The sequence below is a fragment of the Bubalus bubalis genome, chromosome 3 (genome assembly GCF_019923935.1).
Source record: "Bubalus bubalis isolate 160015118507 breed Murrah chromosome 3, NDDB_SH_1, whole genome shotgun sequence".
Classification (NCBI taxonomy): domain Eukaryota; kingdom Metazoa; phylum Chordata; class Mammalia; order Artiodactyla; family Bovidae; genus Bubalus; species Bubalus bubalis.
Genome location: NC_059159.1, coordinates 152,023,513 through 152,042,946, shown reverse-complemented (window position 1 = coordinate 152,042,946; position 19,434 = coordinate 152,023,513). Strand labels below are relative to the sequence as shown.

The 19,434-nt window shown below is 42.8% G+C and overlaps 1 protein-coding gene across 2 annotated transcripts in view; it reads right to left on the bottom strand.

Moving 5' to 3' along the window:
* The window catches only part of PLPPR1 (phospholipid phosphatase related 1), a 600,006-nt gene extending 581,188 nt beyond the window's left edge, over nucleotides 1-18,818 (bottom strand). Inside the window, exons 1-3 of one of the 2 annotated variants that reach the window (XM_044940346.2) lie at nucleotides 18,214-18,818; nucleotides 17,462-17,606; nucleotides 16,067-16,152 (exon numbers count right to left, since the gene is read on the bottom strand). The gene's annotated coding sequence lies outside the window, so the exon portion shown is untranslated. The remainder of the gene's footprint in view (nucleotides 1-16,066; nucleotides 16,153-17,461; nucleotides 17,607-18,213) is intronic. The other variant, XR_006550103.2, reaches the window with a different exon arrangement.
* Nucleotides 18,819-19,434: the final 616 nt, after the last annotated feature.

Here is a 19,434-nt window from a genome sequence, read left to right as displayed (position 1 = left end):
TCACAGTGGTTTGTACAGGTGTCTGGACCATTATTATACTGCAAAGGGAAACTTCAGCATCTATGGGACACTATAAGACCCAGCTTAACAGCAATACCAAGAGTTAATATCAAATGATTATCAGGCTTCCCTTTTCCCTCTGATTCTGCCATTAGAAGGAGAAATCATCCTTTCCCCAAATTGGACAAAGTAAACCTTCATTCAGAGTTCTCATAAATTTTTAAACAGGCATATGGGCCTCAAGAGGCTTCCCAGGTGGCTCAGTGGGAGAACCCGCCTGCCAAGCAGGAAATGCAGGTTCTATCCCTGAGCTGGGAAGATCCCCCAGAGAAGGAAATGGCAACCCACTCCAGTATTCTTGCCTGGGAAATCCCATGGACAGAGGAGCCTGGTGGGCTACAGTCCACGGGGTTGCAAAGAGTTGGACATGAATTAGCAAGTTAACAACAATAAAATGGCCCTCAAGGCAAACACTGGACATCCTCCTATGGAATACTTGGAGTCTTAACTAATTAACTTAACAAAATTAAGGTGATATGACCATATTTGTATCCTGAATTAAAAAGTGGGTTATACTCGTTATGGAGAAGAAAATGGCAACACACTCCAGTATTCTTGCCTGGAAAATTCCATGGACAGAGGAGCCTGGCAGTTTGCAGTCCATCGGGTCGCAAAGAGTCGGTCACGACAGAGTGACTAACACAACATACTGGTTATGGTAATACAAAAGCAGGATTCACACAGCCCAGCCTGAAGAAGGGGCAACATTAGCCTATCAAAGCTATGCTGGTGGAAAACATGCAGCAGTCTTTCAACCAGAGTTTCTACCTTCTGAACCTAGACATTTAGTTTATTATTTTCTATGTTAGATTTCCAGTTAAGGTGAAAAGCTGAGCATGTCTCATTCCTGGTGCCTATTTAGATTATTAAAAAAAAATTAGGGAAGAAGGCTCAAGAGGTAGAGGATATATGTATAGCTGATTTATGTTGTTATACAGCAGAAACCAACACAACATTGTAAAGCAATTATCCTCCAATTTAAAATAATAAATTTTAAAATATTTTTTAAAATTATTAGGGAAAAATATGGGACATATTTTCTCATGAGTGTTTCTCATGAGAAACACTGAGATACTTCAAAAACTACTCTGCTGAGGGAACTAGATGGAAGGAACGGCTGGCCATTCCCATGACTTCTATCAGGTGCTGGACAAATTTACCTATGAAGTAAGTGGAAGAGATCTCAGTAGAACCTGTTGAAAGGGAAAAGCAATCAAGGGAGGCAAAGATGGCCTGTGAGACCATCCTGTGTTGTAATGAACTTCCACCTGAGCCCCTAGAAAAAGCAGAGATAGTAGAGGCCACATCAGGCAAGGATCCCAGGTCTCACCTAAGAAAGACTGTCCTGCTTAACCACAGACAAGATAGCAAGCTCATTTTGAGAGCAACCCTGATACACCAGGGAAAGTGGCACCGCCCTTGTTGAAGTCTGAGTGCCACTACAAACTTGGAAGTAAACTCTGGCTCTAGTTCCCACTGTCTTCCTACCAGAATGTCTGATCTCTAAACTAGCTGGCAGCTCAAAAATTCAGACCACCTAACTTTTTACTCATCTCTTTGTTCTTTACCTGTGGCTGAAATATTCAAACATAGATCCATGTTCTATCGGATCCATTTCAACTACCAGTATAGGACAAGAATTGACATTCATCTGTAAGATATGCAAACGAAAGGGAGGGGTGGAAATCACCAAACAGGTAAAGCATTCCTGCTGCTGCTGCTAAGTCACTTCAGTCGTGTCCAACTCTGTGTGACCCCATAGATGGCAACCCACCAGGCTCCCCCATCCCTGGGATTCTCCAGGCAAGAACACTGGAGTGGGTTGCCATTTCCTTCTCCAATGCATGAAAGTGAAAAGTCAAAGTGAAGTCGCTCAGTCGTGCCCAACTCTTAGTGACCCCCTGGACTGCAGCCTACCAGGCTCCTCCGTCCATGGGATTTTCCAGGCAAGAGTACTAGAGTGGAGTGCCATTGCCCAAAGCAAGTCAAATGAAAAGAAGCAACCTGCAGAACCAGAACAAGAGCACCCCTTTGAAACATGTGACCACCAGGAACAGGAGAGGATTTTAGACATTGCCCAACACACGTTCTCAAAAGAAGAGTAGAGGGGAAAAGCACACATAGATGAATCCACAGCAGACTACCAAGAAGTCACAATACTCCGGCATCATAAAAAAACAGCACAATAGTGAAGACATATAATGAAACACTACAACGGATAATGAAAATACTCCAACATTTGGGCCACCTGATGGGAAGAGCCAACTCATTGGAAAAGACCCTGATGCTGGGAAAGACTGAAGGCAAGAGAAGATGGCAGCAGAGGATGAGATGGTTAGATAGCATCACTGACACAATGGACATGAATTTGAGTGAACTCTGGAAGATAGTGAAGGACAGGGAAGCCTGACATGCTGCATGCAGTACATGGGGTCACAAAGAGTTGGACATGACTTAGCAACTGAATATCAACCACAACAACAATAGATACAGTGAGCAGCTCACTGGATCCTTCTAAAAATGTAATTAGAATTACACAGAAGTCAAGCTTAAAATATCCTCCCACAAATAGAAAATAAATTGAGTAATAGGCTAATTTAATGAGAGAAAAGATACATGGAGAGATCAGGATTGTATCTACAGAAACAATGTCAGATACAAAAACTGAGATACTTTACAATAAAATTTATATTTAGAAAAAAATAAATAAAAATACTTGTTTGAAAAAAAAAAACTGAGATAAGAGAGAAAAAGAAATAACTCTTTAAAGTTAGAAGCAAATGTCCTTAGATTAAGAACTGATTTTGCAAGTCCCAAAGCCTAAATAGTACCAGGAAAATTTTTTATATGAAACCTAGATAAAATTTTGAACTTCAAGATTAGCAGGAAAATACACAAGAATACAACCAGAAGTAAAAGTGATGTGCAAGGAGCAAATATCAGATTGGTCTCAGTCTTTATTAACTGAACTTTGAGGGGAAAAGGTATATTGCATCTACTCAAGTTATCTTCAAAGGCAAAAGAAGAAATTTAAGACATTTAAATATTCTGAAATTAAAACACACATGAACTCTTCCTGGAAAAAAATATCTAGAGTATATACATCTAAAAGATATCAAAAATTCAAGAAAGGGAAAATTGAGGTTATAAAGAAAATGGTCGATGAAAAATATTCCAAATAGCTAACATATACACAAAAAAATTAATGCATATGTCAGATTATTGCTAAGAGGCTATAAGCTGCCCAACGTAAAAATAGTCATTGTCTAATAATTTGAATTTACAACAATTTACAACAAAAAGAAGCAAGTGAGGAGAAAGGGGAAGGCATACAGAGTTCCTCATTTTCCACAAGCAAGAGAGAACTCAGCATGCTGCTCTTACCAACTCCAAGTTCAAAGTCATGTTAGTAGCTTGAAATCAGCCATGGGGGAGCATTTATACCACAGAAGTCAGTGAACGCTATAGATAACTTCTATTTTTCAGAGTCACTACTATCCCACAAGGTACAGTCAGCAAGGTGCTCTTTTTTGTTGTTTGGTGTTGTGGTAAAATGTACATAATATAAATTTTACCATTTTAGCCATTTTTAAGCAAGCAATTTAGTGGCCTTAAATACACATACAGCGTTATGCAACCATCATCACCACCATGCATCTCCACAACTTTTCCATCATCCCAAACAGCAACTCTGTACTCACTATACAATAGCCTCCCTTCCCCACTCCCCTCAACCTCTGCTGCTGCTGCTGCTAAGTCACTTCAGTCGTGTCCGACTCTGTGCGAGCCCATAGACAGCAGCCCATCAGGCTCCCCATCCCTGGGATTCTCCAGGCAAGAGTACTGGAGTGGGTTGCCATTGCCTTCTCCCCTCAACCCCTGGCAACCACTATTCTACTTTCTGTCTCTTCTTAATATCTCATGTAACTAGGCTTACACACTATTTATCCTTCTGTATCTAGTTCATTTCACTTAGTACAATGTTTTCAAGGTTCACCCATGTTACAGCATGTGCTAGAATTTCCTTCCTTTTTCAGGCTAAATAATATTCCATTATATATGTATCAGGTGGCAGTAGTGGTAAAGAACCACCCTGTCAATGCAGGACACATAAGAGACGTGAGTTCGATCCCTGGCTCAGGGAAGATCCCCTGGAGAAGGAAATGACAACCTACTCCAATATTCTTGCCTGGAGAATCCCATGGACAGATGAGCCTGGTGGGCTACAGTCCATAAGGTCGCAAAGAGTCAGACACAACTAAAGCCACTTAGCACACAGCACATATATGTACTACTTTAATAATCATGCATTCATGGATGGAAGTGGGTACTTTTAATACTTGCTGATAAATAGAAACATATATCTAAATAATAACAATCAGTACAAACTCTGAACTTCCTGTTAATAGAGCATATGCCATCTCAAGCAGTTACCAGGTAAATAAAAGAGGAGAACACACTGTAACCCTCTATCATTGAAGTGGGTTGTACTCCCTCACTGACATCTTCAAGGATCCCAGCATGTTGTGTGGAAGTCGGACCCTCTGAGACTCAAGTACAGGAGCTAATAGATGAATAACACACATGCAATGACACCCAACACAATGCTCAACACCAGGCCCTGGGCCGGGTACAGTCACACGCATCATCTCACGAAATAGAGATTCTCCCTTATTAAAACTCTATCTGCCAACACAGTGTACATCAACACTTAAACTTCTTAATGAAACAAATAAACTGGTTTCTTTGTTATCTAGTCTAGACTGAACTAACAACAATCAAGGGGGTATGTATATCTAAACTGTTCCTAAGCTTTCATAGCAGAGAAACCAGGCTCACAGAGGTCTGCTCATGGGAGTGGAAGATGACAGCTTCAATCAACTATGTAAGTTCAGGATATCGGTATTCATGTCACAATACAAGGGAAGAAGCCAATTGTTTCTGCTTTCCAGTTAAGGAAAATGTCTTAAAGTGGTCATGTGACTTATCAACACAGCCAAAAGGACATGAGTAGAAGGCAATTTCACCAGAAACTGAAACCCCAGTGTCTAGGGAATCAGACTATCAGATGGACCCAAAGCCATGGGCAGTACAGAACTACTGTGGAGCCACATGGTTTACTATGGCCGCGATCAGGAGCTGCAGTGGGATTTTTGCCTGAAGGTGCCCAGCTGGGACAGAGGTTGTCCAAGGAAAGATATGACTTCCAGGGATTCAGGCAGACATTGCACTCCAAATATTAATAGTCCCCTAACTTTGCTCTTTTGTCTTTCAAGTCAAACAAACCAAGTAGGTGTAAGTCAGTGGTTCTCAACACTTGCTACACATTGGAATTACCTGATCAATTATTTGAAAACACGGACACATAGGCCACTGAGCAAACTGCAGCAGAGTCTGTGGGACTGCAGACAGGATTAAGAGCCACCAGGGCAAAGTCACACCTTTCACAAGGGACCTCAGACTTGGAGCCATCTGCATCAGCTATGAAGAGGTTTCCACTTCTGCTGCAACTTTTCTGGTGACCATCATTCCAGGGAGTAAATGCCAGAGAGCAAATGAACAGGAAATGGAAGAACACACATAAAATGAACATCATAATGAACATCAAACTGAAAGGAGAGCAATGCAGGCAACTTTAAGAACAATAGCCAAGATTAAACTAGGGATTCAAATCTAAAATGGAAACTGGCTAAATCCTCCACTGGTTTCATTTCTCCCAGTCAATTTTTTCTGCTGTTGTTGACTTTGTTTTCTCTCTAGAGGTGATCCCTGTAGATTGTGCCAAACAAGCTTTCTGATGGATTCACTGCTGTTAAAATACTTCCTAGGATTACCCCACATCAGTGGGATTATTCAGAGTATTCCCAATCCATTCAGAGGTAGCAAACTAATAAAACTGTGGAATACATTATCAGGAGGCTGTTGTAACATTAAAGTTGATAATACTCTGCTGCTGCTGCCGCTGCTGCTACTAAGTCACTTCAGTCGTGTCCAACTCTGTGAGACCCCATAAATGGCAGCCCACCAGGCTCCCCCGTCCCTGGGATTCCCCAGGCAAGAACACTGGAGTGGGTTGCCATTTCCTTCTCCAATGCATGAAAGTGAAAAGTAAAAGTGAAGTCGCTCAGTCGTGTCCAACTCTTAGCCACCCCATGGACTGCAGCCTACCAGGCTCCTCTGTCCATGGGATTCTCCAGGCAAGGGTACTGGAGTGGGGTGCCATTGCCTTTTCCATGATAATACACTAAGAACAGAACCCCCGAAGAGCCCAGAATATTACTGAGTTTGATTTCAGCTGGGCGTCAGTGCTGATTAGCCCAGGCAATTTTTTCCACCTCTCAAAATAAATACACAGTTACAGATGCAGAAAACAAACTTATGGTTACCTGGGAGTAGGAGGGGGAGAGATGAATTGGGAGATTGGGACTGATATATACATGCTGCTGCTGCTGCTGCTAAGTCACATCAGTCGTGTCCAACTCTGTGCGACCCCATAGATGGCAGCCCACCAGGCTCCACCATCCCTGGGATTCTCCAGGCAAGAACACTGGAGTGGGTTGCCATTTCCTTCTCCAATGCATGAAAGTGGAAAGAGAAAGTGAAGTCGCTCAGTCGTATCCGACTCTTTGCAACCCCATGGACTGCAGCCTACCGGTCCTCCGTCCATGGGATTTCCCAGGCAAGAGTACTGGAGTGGGGTGCCATTGCCTTCTCCATGATACATACTACTACAAATAAAACAGATAACTAATAAGGACCTACTGTATAGCACAGGGAACTCCACTCAATACTCTGTAATGATCCATATGAGAAAAGAATCTAAAAGACTGTATATAGGTACATGGCTAAATGATTCACTTTGCTGTACACCTGAACCTAACAAAATACTGTAAATCAATCATATGCCAACAGAAATTTTAAAAGTAAGTGCAAAGCCCAGTTCACTTTAAGTGTGAAAACTAAGAAACAGGTCCTAGTCTGAGCTCTGTGCGCTCCTTGAGAAGGTGGAAAAGGAAAGTGCGCTAGCAACTATGATACGCTGTGTGAACTCCCTCCTGGAAAAGAGAAGCTGCCGTGGGAAACTTTGGCCACACCTAGGCCAGCCGCCTGGCACCACCTATCCTTGAGGTATAGCAGATGAGGCATCTGTTATAGGTGAAAGTGTCTCCCCAAATGACACTGAAGTCCTAACCTCCACTACCCATAAAAGTGGCCTCACTGGAAGTAGCTGCAGATGATCAACTTAAGACAAGGACACCGGGGGAGGGAAAGGGCTAATACAATGTGGCTGTGACGCTAAGTCACTTCAGTCATGTCTGACTTTTTGCAACCCTACAGACTGTAGCCCACTAGGCTCCTCCATCCATGGGATTCTCCAGGCAAGAATACTGGAGTGGTCTTCCATGTCCTCCTCCAGGGGATCTTCCTGACTCAGGGATCGAACCCACATCTCTTATGTCTCCTGCATAGGCAAGCAGGTTCTTTACCACTAGCACCACCTGAGAAGTCATTATGACTGGTGCCCTTCTAAAACCGGGGAATTTGGACACAGAGATTGACACTGACAGATGGAGGAGGATGTGAAGACAGAGAAAACACTATCTACAAACTACAGATGCCTGAGGCTGCCGGAAGTCAGGAGAGTGGTATGGCACAGACATTCCCCCTCAGAGCTGTCAGAAGGAACCTACCCTACTGACCCTTGACTTCTGACTTCTAGCCTCCAGACTGTGAAGTCGTAAATTTCTGGTATTGAAGCCACTGAGCTCATTGTGCTTTGTTAACAGCAGCCCCAGGGAACTAATACAACATCAAAAGAAAGTATTGGTTTAAAACCTGGTGGATCATTGAAAATCAGACTACTAATCCAGAGGCCTAGGAAAAAAAGAGGCACTCAAAGTGTGATGCCAAAGAAGAGCTTCAACAGAGCTGATTAGACAAAGTTGAAGGGGTGGCAGGAACAGACCAGGAGCAAAACCAAAGAGGCTCTTACATTCAGTACATAGGCATGGACCAAGCACTGCCCCAGGTGTGGGCATACAGAAGTGAATAAGGAGTCACGTGCCATGTGTGCCGCTAGGCTCTGGTGGATACAGCGTGCTGAGGTAGCAGTAAGCAAGGTGCTTCAGGATCAAGGTGGTGGGGGATACTCACAGAGCAACCTGGGATTCCAGGAAGACTTCCTGGGAAACAGGAGGTGCATGCCTGCTCAGTTATGTGTGACTCTCTGTAACCACGTGGACTGCAGCTCTCCAGGCTCCTCTGTCCATGGGATTTTTCCAGGCAAGAATACTGGAGCGGGTTGCCATTTCCTTCTCCAGGGGAACTTCTCCACCCAGGAATGGAACCACATCTCCTGTCTCTCTTGTATTAGCAGGTGGATTCTTTACCTCCAAACTACCTGGGAAGCCCTGAAAAACAGGATATCTAAGCTCAGTCTTAGGAGAAGGCAATGGCACCCCACTCCAGTACTCTTGCCTGGAAAATCCCATGGATGGAGGAGCCTGGTGTGCTACAGTCCATGGGGTCGCTAAGAGTTGGACACGACTGAGTGACTTCTCTTTCACTTTTCACTTTCATGCATCGGAGAAGGAAATGGCAACCCACTCCAGTGTTTTTGCCTTGAGAATCCCAGGGATGGGGGAGCCTGGTGGGCAGCCGTCTATGGGGTCACACAGAGTCGGACATGACTGAAGTGACTTAGCAGCAGTAGCAAGCTCAGTCTTAAAGGATAAGAAATTGGCAGGATGGATCCAAAGATGTCTACTTGCATAAAGAATCCGTGGGCCTCTTGGTACCATGTTAACAATGTTAAATAGAATGTGATTTTTTTTAAGAAAGAATGAGGTGTCACTTTCATTTGCACACTTGCACAAGAAAACCAGAGTTTGGCACCTCCAGAGCTGGAGTTCACCCACAGTAATAACCAACAGCAGGAGCCATGGTACAGAGCAGAGGAAACCGTGGCCAGGCCAGTAACTCATCCCAACATATGTAGATATAAGAGCAGAGGAAAAGGGAATAAAACTGCACATGCCACATGGAAATCAGCTATAATTGTTCATGGTACATGTGGGACATGCCACACCACTACCACCTTTCAGAACTCCCAGAAAACACAGAGGACTTTGCAGGGGCTCCTGACAGCAAGTGGGAGGAAGCCAGAGAAACTAAAGTAAAAATAAAAATAATAAGGCTCTCATAGGCTTGTTGTAAGAAATGAAGAAAGAAGAATTAATATTTCAGAGCAACTGGGATATACCACCCCACTTCATCTATCAATGTTTGGTCTAATCTATCTGGCATTTACTTTATCATCTTGTGTTAATTTATCATCATTATCACTTACCAATATTCATTTCTTGAAAGCAACCTATATGGGGAAAGATGCCTTCATATCACAAATGAGGCTAATTTAATGGCTCCAACAAGCAGTACCCTAATGGGGAAGCCAGCGGCTGCAGGCGTGAGCACAGACAGGCCTGACTCAGGTCTCCTTTGTGCTTCACTGCTCTGCCAATTGGATCTAACGAAGGAGCTGGAGGTATTCTCCTTCTGTTTTCTAATGATGTTAATGTCTTCATGAGGTTAATGAAACTGCTAACACAGGCCAGTTATGAATGGCTTTATGTATAATAAAAAAACCATCTATTCTGAGTTTTTTGCAAACACTGGAGAAGGCAATGGCACCCCACTCCAGTACTCTTGCCTGGAAAATCCCATGGACAGAGGAGCCTGGTAGGCTGCAGTCCATGGGGTCGTTGAGAGTTGGACACGACTGAGCGGCTTCACTTTCACTTTCCACTTTCATGCATCAGAGAAGGAAATGGCAACCCACTCCAGTGTTCTTGCCTGGAGAATCCCAGGGACGGGGGAGCCTGGTGGGCTGCCATCTATGGGGTCGCACAGGGTCGGACACGACTGAAGCGACTTAGCAGCAGCAGCAGCAGGGACAATGATTGCTGTGGTGGTTTTGCCTATTATTGAGTATTTCAACGGGGCTTTTTTTCCTTCTTTTTTCCTTTAAGGACCAGGCTCAAAGACCACTAAACTTATGTGATTCAGAGATGCCTAGACTGCTAGGTGGACCTAGTTGGGCCCTGCTTGAGGCTACAGCCCTCCTTTAGTCCTATCCTTTATGGTCTCTACTGCCCCCTGCTGACCGGGAGAGGCAGGAGCCGCTCTCCAGCACCCCCTTGGGAAATGGAAAGCACCAGAAGACAAAATATGAACAGCTATTATTTACTGTCACTTACTATATGCCTTCTAATTTAATACTCACAACATTCCCGTGGGGTAGCTCCTGCCCTTTTACAGATGAAGAAACCTAGGCTCGAGTAATAAACCAAGTTCCCCAAGGACACAAGGCTTGTGAGCGGCAGATCCAGGACAAGGTATAAATCTGTCTGACTCACAGCTGCTGTTACACTCCCACCAGAGACATGGTAGAGTGAAAAGTACATGTATTTTAAAACAAGATACATTTGGATCTTGGTTTTCCTTCCCTAATTTAAGAGCCATTTAAGATAAACCTTAAACAAGTTCTTATATTTATTTTCTCACTTCATGGCAAATAGAAGGGGGAAAAGTGGAAACAGTGACAGACTTTATTTTCTTGGGCTCCAAAATCACTGTGGACGGTGATTGAAGCCGTGAAATTAAAAGATGTTTGCTCCTTGGAAGAAAAGCATTGACAAACCCAGACAGTATATTAAAAAGCAGAAATATCACCTTGTCAACAAAGGTCTGTATCAAATCAAAGCTATGGTTTTTCCAGTAGTCATGTAAGGATATGACAGTTAGACCAAAAAGAAGGCTGATTGCCAGAGAACTGATGCTTTCAAACTGTGGTGCTAGAGAAGACTCTTGAGAGTCCCTTGGACTGCAAGGAGATCCAACCAGTGCATCTTAAAGGAAATCAGTCCTAATATTCATTGGAAGGCCTGATGCTGAAGCTGAAACCCCAATCCTTTGGCCACCTGATGTGAAGAACGGACTTATTGGAAAAGACCCTGATGCTGGGAAAGATTGAAGGCAGTAAGAAAGGGGGATGACAGAGGATGAGATGGTTGGATGGCATCACCAACGCAATGGACATGAGTTTGAGTAGGCTCCAGGAGTTGGTGATAGACAGGGAAGCCTGGTGTGCTGCAGTCCATGGGGTAGCAAAGAGCTGGACATGACTGAGCAACTGAACTGAACTGATCACCAACTCAAAGGACATGAGGTCGAACAAACTCTGGGAGATAGAAAAGGACAGGGAAGCCTGGTGTGCTGCAGTTCATGGGGTTGCAAAGAGTCAGACACAATTTGGCGACTGAACAACAACAGAATGTGAATCATCACACCTATGTTGGAGGTTTTTTAGAAGGGTTACTAATAACGTAAGTAAAGCAAAGAACCTGAGATATGGTGGCTGTATAATAGCTGGCATGTGCTACCTGGGGCCAGAAACAGAAAGTGGACAAGGATCAGCTTTCTTGTGGCTTAGAGACTGCTTCATTCAGGTTCTGTGAAGGTTTGTAACTCAAGATCCAGGCTCAGAAAGATATTAAAATGCTCAACTAATGATGTCAACACATCTGAATAGCTCCTTAACACTTATAAAGCACTTTTGTGTATATTTTATTTGATCTTCACAAATACATACCCATAGATCCATAAAAATGCCATCATTAGAGAAAACTTACAATATGTCCAGTCATTCACTAAGCACAGAAAATACATGGTCAAATTCCATCTTCATAACAACCCCATAGGTTGGTATTACTATTTTCCCCATTGTCTGATGAGAAAACTAAGGCTCAGAAAAGTTAAGTAACTTTCCCAGAATCACACTGTACTAAGTAGCAGAGCTAAGACTTAAACCCCAGTCCACCTAGCCACAGAGCTCATTTCTCTCAATAAGGGGGTTAATGCAGTTTTCTTCTAAAGTAGGCTGGGCAAGCATGACATTTTCACTATGTACATGAGAATATTCTGACTCATAAGGGAAAGCAACCCCTCAAGGACTCAGAAGTTCTATTTTGGGAAAACTAAGCCTTAATGGCTGTCTGGGGAGGCCTTACAAATAGCTGTGAAAAGAAGAGAAGCGAAAAGCAAAGGAGAAAAGGAAAGATAAGCATCATCTGAATGCAGAGTTCCAAAGAATAGCAAGAAGAGATAAGAAAGCCTTCCTCAGCGATCAATGAAAAGAAATAGTGGAAAACAACAGAATGGGAAAGACTAGAGATCTCTTCAAGAAAATTAGAGATACCAAGGGAACATTTCATGCAAAGATGGGCTTGATAAAGGACAGAAATGGTATGGACCTAACAGAAGCAGAAGATATTAGGAAGAGGTGGCAAGAATACACAGAAGAACTGTACAAAAAAGATCTTCACAACCCAAATAATCACGATGGTGTGAACACTGACCTAGAGCCAGACATCCTGGAATGTGAAGTCAAGTGGGCCTTAGAAAGCATGACTACGAACAAAGCTAGTGGAGGTGATGGCATTCCAGTTGAGCTATTTCAAATCCTGAAAGATGATGCTGTGAAAGTGCTGCACTCAATATGCCAGCAAATTTGGAAAACTCAGCAGTGGCCACAGGACTGGAAAAGGGCAGTTTTCATTCCAATCCCAAAGAAAGGCAATGCCAAAGAATGCTCAAACTACCACACAATTGCACTCACCTCACATGCAAGCAAAGTAATGCTCAAAATTCTCCAAGCCAGGCTTCAGCAGTACGTGAACCATGAACTTCCTGATGTTCAAGCTGGTTTTAGAAAAGGTAGAAGGACCAGAGATCAAATTGCCAATATCCAGTGGATTATAGAAAAAGCAAGAGTTCCAGAAAAACATCTATTTCTGCTTTATTGACTATGCCAAAGCCTTTGACTATGCGGATCACAATAAATTGTGGAAAATTCTGAAAGAGATGGGACTACCAGACCACCTGACCTGCCTCTTGAGAAATATGTATGCAGGTCAGGTAACAGTTAAATCTGTAACAGTTAGAACTGGACATGGAACAACAGACTGGTTTCAAATAGGAAAAGGAGTACGTCAAGGTTGTACATTGTCACCCTGCTTATTTAACTTATATGCAGAGTACATCATGAGAAACGCTGGACTGGAAGAAACACAAGTTGGAATCAAGATTGCCGGGAGAAATATTAATAACCTCAGATATGCAGATGACACCACCCTTATGGCAGAAAGTGAAGAGGAACTAAAAAGCCTCTTAATGAAAGTGAAAGAGGAGAGTGAAAAAATTGGCTTAAAGCTCAACATTCAGAAAATGAAGATCATGGCATCCGGTCCCATCACTTCATGGGAAATAGATGAGGAAATAGTGGAAACAGTGTCAGACTTTATTTTTTTGGGCTCCAAAATCACTGCAGATGGTGACTGCAGCCATGAAATTAAAAGACACTTACTCCTTGGAAGGAAAGTTATCTCCAACCTAGATAGCATATTCAAAAGCAGAGACATTACTTTGCCAACAAAGGTCCATCTAGTCAAGGCTATGGTTTTTCCTGTGGCCATGTATGGATGTGAGAGTTGGACTGTGAAGAAGGCTGAGTGCCGAAGAATTGATGCTTTTGAACTGTGGTGTTGGAGAAGACTCTTGAGAGTCCCTTGGACTGCAAGGATTTCCAACCAGTCCATTCTAAAGGAGATCAGCCCTGGGTGTTCTTTGGAAGGAATGATGCTAAAGCTGAAACTCCAGTACTTTGGCCACCTCATGAGAAGTGTTGACTCACTGTAAAAGACTCTGATGCTGGGAGGGATTGAGGGCAGGAGGAGAAGGGGACGACAGAGGATGAGATGGCTGGATGGCATCACTGACTCGATGGACGTGAGTCTGAGTGAACTCCGGGAGTTGCTGATGGACAGGGAGGCCTGGAGTGCTGCGATTCATGGGGTCGCAAAGAGTCAGACATGACTGAGCGACTGAACTGAACTGACTGAATGGTGGTATCTACAACCATGAGAGAGATCCTTGTCTCTGAAGATCATAGTGAGCTGAGATGATCATCATCCAGTATAATACAAATAACACTTATGAATAAAATAAACTACATTCTTTATTTGCCTCAGATTTCTCTTCAAATCTTTGATTCTCTAACTCCATTCTTCACACAGACTTAGTCTTAAAACTAGAAAATTTTTTCAAGATAAAGCTACATTGGCACAAGAAGGTTCCAGGTGTATTAGGGTCACAATATAACAGCTGGAGAAGAACTTTGTGAAGCTAGTAATTGTCCAAAAGCATTAACATCCAAAGATAAATTAATAATAATGGGATAAACAAATTATTCATTAAAACTAGAATGAGGTTAGGAAAAAAATTATCCCTTTGTAAATCTGGCCCAGCACTTTCACTATAAATTAAAATCTATGATAAATCACAAATAAATTGGATGGACATCTGCAGAAAAAATTAAATTACCCAAAAAAAAAAAAAACTGCACATTTGGGGAGCTTTACGAACAGGGAAACCACCAAGAGAGATAGCTTTTCTTGCAGATTGTTTAATGGATTCATTTCTTATTTAACATCTTTTTAAGAACAAATGTGAAGCTTCCCACTCATTAGCTCCTTTTGAATATTAAGAATTTTCTAAGAACTGGACTGGGAGGACAGTCAGATACATAAGGACATGGCAACATAGGGACTAGAGGCATAACTACAGTGTTCAAATGTAAATTTATCAAGTTATGGATATAATTCTGAAACTTTTAGCCAAGACATATAACATATCTGTTTAATTGTAATTATGACAATCATAAAATAGGAATAGAAAGAAAAGCCTTTATAAACACAAACTTTCTCATCTTTAAAGACAGTTTAGGGGCTTCGCTGGTGGACCAGTGGTTAAGAGTCTGCCTGCCAATGCAGGGAATACAGGTTCAAACCCTGGCTCAAGAAGATCCCACATGCCACAGAGCAACTAAGCCCAGGAGACACAACTACTGAGCCCATGTGCACAACTGCTGAAGCCCGCACACCCTAGGGCCCATGCTCTGCAACAAGAGAAGCCACCGCAATGGGAAGTCCCCACACTGCAGTGAAGAGTAGCCCTTGCTTGTCACAACTAGAGAAAGCCTGCACAAAGCCACAAAGACCCAATGCAGCCAAAAGAAAATAAATAAATCTTTAAAGATAGCTTAGGTTTCTATATATCTCAAGATCAGCTTTGTATTTAAACTGAACAGTGAAAACAGTGTAAATAATATACAAATATAACATGGTTAAATAACATGGTTGCTTAAAAGTTAACTATGAATGGAAACAAGTCATTAAGATCTTCCTATTTAAACCTATGACTTGTCCCTTCTTTTTATTTAAGTGATAAATAATTCACTGTTCCTCAGTTCCTATTATTTTACTTGTATTATAAAAATTTATCTTTCTGCAACCAAGACTTTCAAGGTGAGAAAGTGTATTAACTGAGGAGGGTTTGCCTTAAACACAGACTTTCCTGCTTTGCAAGCCAAGTTATCCCTTTAGTGACCACAGGCATGAATGAAGACACACTTGGCCATTCAGCAGCACTGGCCCAGGAAGTTGCCTGCATCTCATAAAGCACTATGGGTCACCACAACACAGAAGCAAGACAGAGAGATGGCAAGTGTCCAGGAACTAAGAAGGAAATCTCCCATTTATTGTAAGATGCCTTTAACGTAGGGGACAAGGGGTTGTTATCTTGACAAACAACGGACATCCCAATCTCCCAGTCTTTCCTCTCCAAACCTTCACCATCCACTGATCAATTAAGATGTCTTATTTTATCCTACACAGCACACCCTTCACAGCTTACTATTTCTGCTATCTTTTTCCCACCCCGTTGATGGCATGATATGTAAGACTTTCCTCTATCTCCAACAATGAGTCTCTTGGCAAAGAAAAGAGAAGAGCCAAAGCGTACCCAGGACTCTCCAGACCTTGGGTTGGACAATGACCCCTGAAGTAGGCAAACGGGCCCAGGGTGTTTATGTGTCAGAATAAAGCTTTACCTTTTTCCTATCAAGGAAACTCTCCGAACTCAGCCAGTACAGTAGCTCTCAACCAGGCCAGTGGAAACATCCAGCCTCAATCAAATCTGTAAAATAAGATCATTGCGAGGGTTGTAAATTAGCAAAAACCCTGGACCAGTTGTTCCATGTTTCTCAAAAGGTGAAATTTAGTCATCTTTTAATGGGTCACATGTTCTCCAAGCCATCAGAGCCCGGTAACTTTTTTGGTCTCACAACTGATCCTCCTTCACACATCTTTGATACCAATCCAGCCTGAAAACACTTGAGCTTGAAATGAAAGACCCTGAAAGAGTTTTTCCCAGTGTTTAAATGAATCTACAGTGTTTTGACCCAGGCAGCCACAGCTAATGCTCCCTGGTTGCCTCTCTACTTGGGAATCTCAGCTTGAACTGCATTTTGAAAATGAGGAAACAGATAAAGGCAGCCCAGCAGGAAGAAGGGAAAGCATGCATTGAAGTGTGGCACTGTGAAGCATCACGCCACATTCTAGAAAGGCGAGCAGCTGGGCACACCTAGACAAAGGGTGTCTGGGAGACGTAGGGGAACAGAAGCACTGAGGGGAGAGGTGGAGCAAGAGGCAAATAGTGAAAAGAGCTGTAAGTTAAGCTGAAGACCCCGAACTTCACCCTGAAAACTGAAGGGAAAAGGCAGAAAGGGGCTGGGCAAGTTGTTGAAGGTTTCTAACTGGTTGGATTTCTGAAAGAAGTGAAGTGAATTTGCTCAGTCATGTCTGACTCTTTGCAACCCCATGGACTGTAGCCTACCAGGCTTGTCAGTCCATGGAATTTTTCAGTCAAGAGTACTGGAGTGGGTTGCCATTTCCTTCTCCAGGGGATATTCGAGGGATCGAACCCAGGTCTCCCGCACTGCAGGCAGATGCTTTACCGTCTGAGCTACCAGGGAAGCCCAAGCATAGGATTATTTGAGAGAACAATTTCAAACTTCTATTTTAGAATTTCACACTGTCAAATCATTTAGATGTGAAAAAAACCCCAGCATCTCCCAAATAAATGGAAAGCCAATATGAAATAACAGGCAAAACTTATTCACACCTTATAAAGGATTGTTTTTAATCGATAGGTTAACAGGATTTTGAAGGCCACAGGAAAGATGGCCTTCTTCCTACCAGCAAAAAGTACTTAATTCATCAGTAAAATCAGCTGGTATAAATCAAGGGTTTACATGGCTGGTTGCATCAGAATCACCTGAGATGCTTGTAAAACTGCTGCTAGCCTAGCCTCACTGCTAAGAGATTATTTAATTGGGTGGAGGGAGGGAGGAAAGGAGGCAGGCAAGGTATTTTTTAAAGCATGAGAAGCTCAAGGACTCTTTTGGCGCTGAAATTCCATCATCTGTGTCAAAGAAGATTCCTACCATTTGAAGTGAAATGTGGTAAAAGCCATTTCTTTTGTATCTTCAGATCCTAAATCTGGAATGAGGTTTGGAAAGCACCTCCAAAGAGTTCACATCACCCTTCTTCTTTAAGTTGGTTTTATTCTTGGGTGTATCAAGTTTCTGTCTAAAAAAGCATAGGATTATTTGAGAGAACAAGTTCAAACTTCTATTTTAGAATTTCACACTGTCAAATCATTTAGATGTGAAAAAAAAAAAAAAAACAACCCAGCACCTCCCAAATAAATGGAAAGCCAATATGAAATAACAGGCAAAACTTATCCACACCTTATAAAGGATTGTTTTTAATCAACAGGTTAGCAGGAATATATACATATAAAATCTTAGTCTGTGTAACATGTTCTAAAATGAGTTATGCCAGCACAGTAAATGAGCAGGCTCCCTACTTATGTTCTGCCCCTCTTCCTCTAGCCGAACCCAAGAATGTGTCTGCTTGCTTGCTTCTTTTAAAAGCTATTATTTATTGAACACATCCTATAAGCCAGGCATCGTGCCAAATACTTATTTCAAATGAGTTAGTATTTATCACCATTTTATTAATGAGGAAACTGCAGGGAGGGGTAACATAACTGCTCAAAGACAAGGCTAGCAAGAAGCAGCACCAGAATCTGAAGTTCTATCTCCTAAGTCCCTGAGCCACACATCTCTCTACAGTGTAGTGCCATTCCTCCCCACTCTCTAAACCCCGTCTCCCACACCCTCACACTCCCTACCTTGACCCGTGGACCAGGATTCCACCATGAGTTCACTGAACATAAGTGAAGAAGCAAATGAAGTGTAAACCCAGGCGCACAACTCAGATCATCTGGTCCTCACCCAGGAGATGGGTCCCTCAGATTGCTATCAGTAGAGCGCCCTCTGTTGTTTAGGATGCCGAAGTGGGTTAAAGACAGAGGACCGGAAGATTCAAAGTGCTTCCTCACACTGAGCTGACCTAATCTTGAGATGAATATGTCCCTTTTAGACCAACAACTGTACGCACCCTCATCATAAAGAAAACACTCCTGCTCCATCGGTCAATCCCAAAAGGCTTCAACCCAAAAAAGCAAGAAACATCAATCTCAGTTTTCAAGATTTTGTCTAAAATCAAGTTACAGTATCATTACAAAGGTCCTGAAATTAGCCTTCACCATCCGGTAGATGTTATTTTCCTGTGTTCTCACTGTTCACACAGGAACTTTAACCTTTACGGCTATTGCCTTGTCAAAGTGTGACTGGGAGAAGAAGGAACGTCTCCTATGTGTGGCGGGATAACAATATTGAACCTGCTGCTTAGAGCACAAGGCCCCCAATGATTGCTTTATTTACCCAGAAATTATAAAACATTTAGAGACCCCTAGGGCAAGTTAACCATAAAATATTCAGCAACATCTGTGCCATATTATTTAGTGACAGACTAGACTCGGAAAATATGGCTGCTGCACAGCAGGCTGCCCTGCACCACGTCAGCTGTTAGGCTGCGGCTGGGAGGCGCTTTTTCCTGGCCCTTCGTTCCCACCACCCTCGTTTTCAAGCATAAGTCTCCCACTCCCAGCACCTCACAGTCATGGGGCTACCAAGACAAGCTTAAGAACACGTTTGTGCTCAGAGTCCCCACAAACAAAGCAATTTCTAACAAAGGCTGCCTGGTCCTGTGAGGGTTGGGGTTGTGTCCCTCTCAGGAACTTAACTATACAGGTGAGTCCCAGGGAGGCAAGAGTCACAGGGTCGGGATGAAATTGCCTACAGGCCGAGAGCGCTCAGTGGAGCCCAGGAGTCTACACATGCGCACTGGAAGCTGCTTTGTTCCAGAAATTGACCAGACTACAAACCAAGAAACCTCAGTCCTATCGTACAGTCAAATGCTCAATCATCACCTTCTTTGGGCAGAGCGCAGTGCTAGCTCTGGATGCTAGTCCTTCCTCTGCCACCTCGTGACCCTAATACTTGTGTGA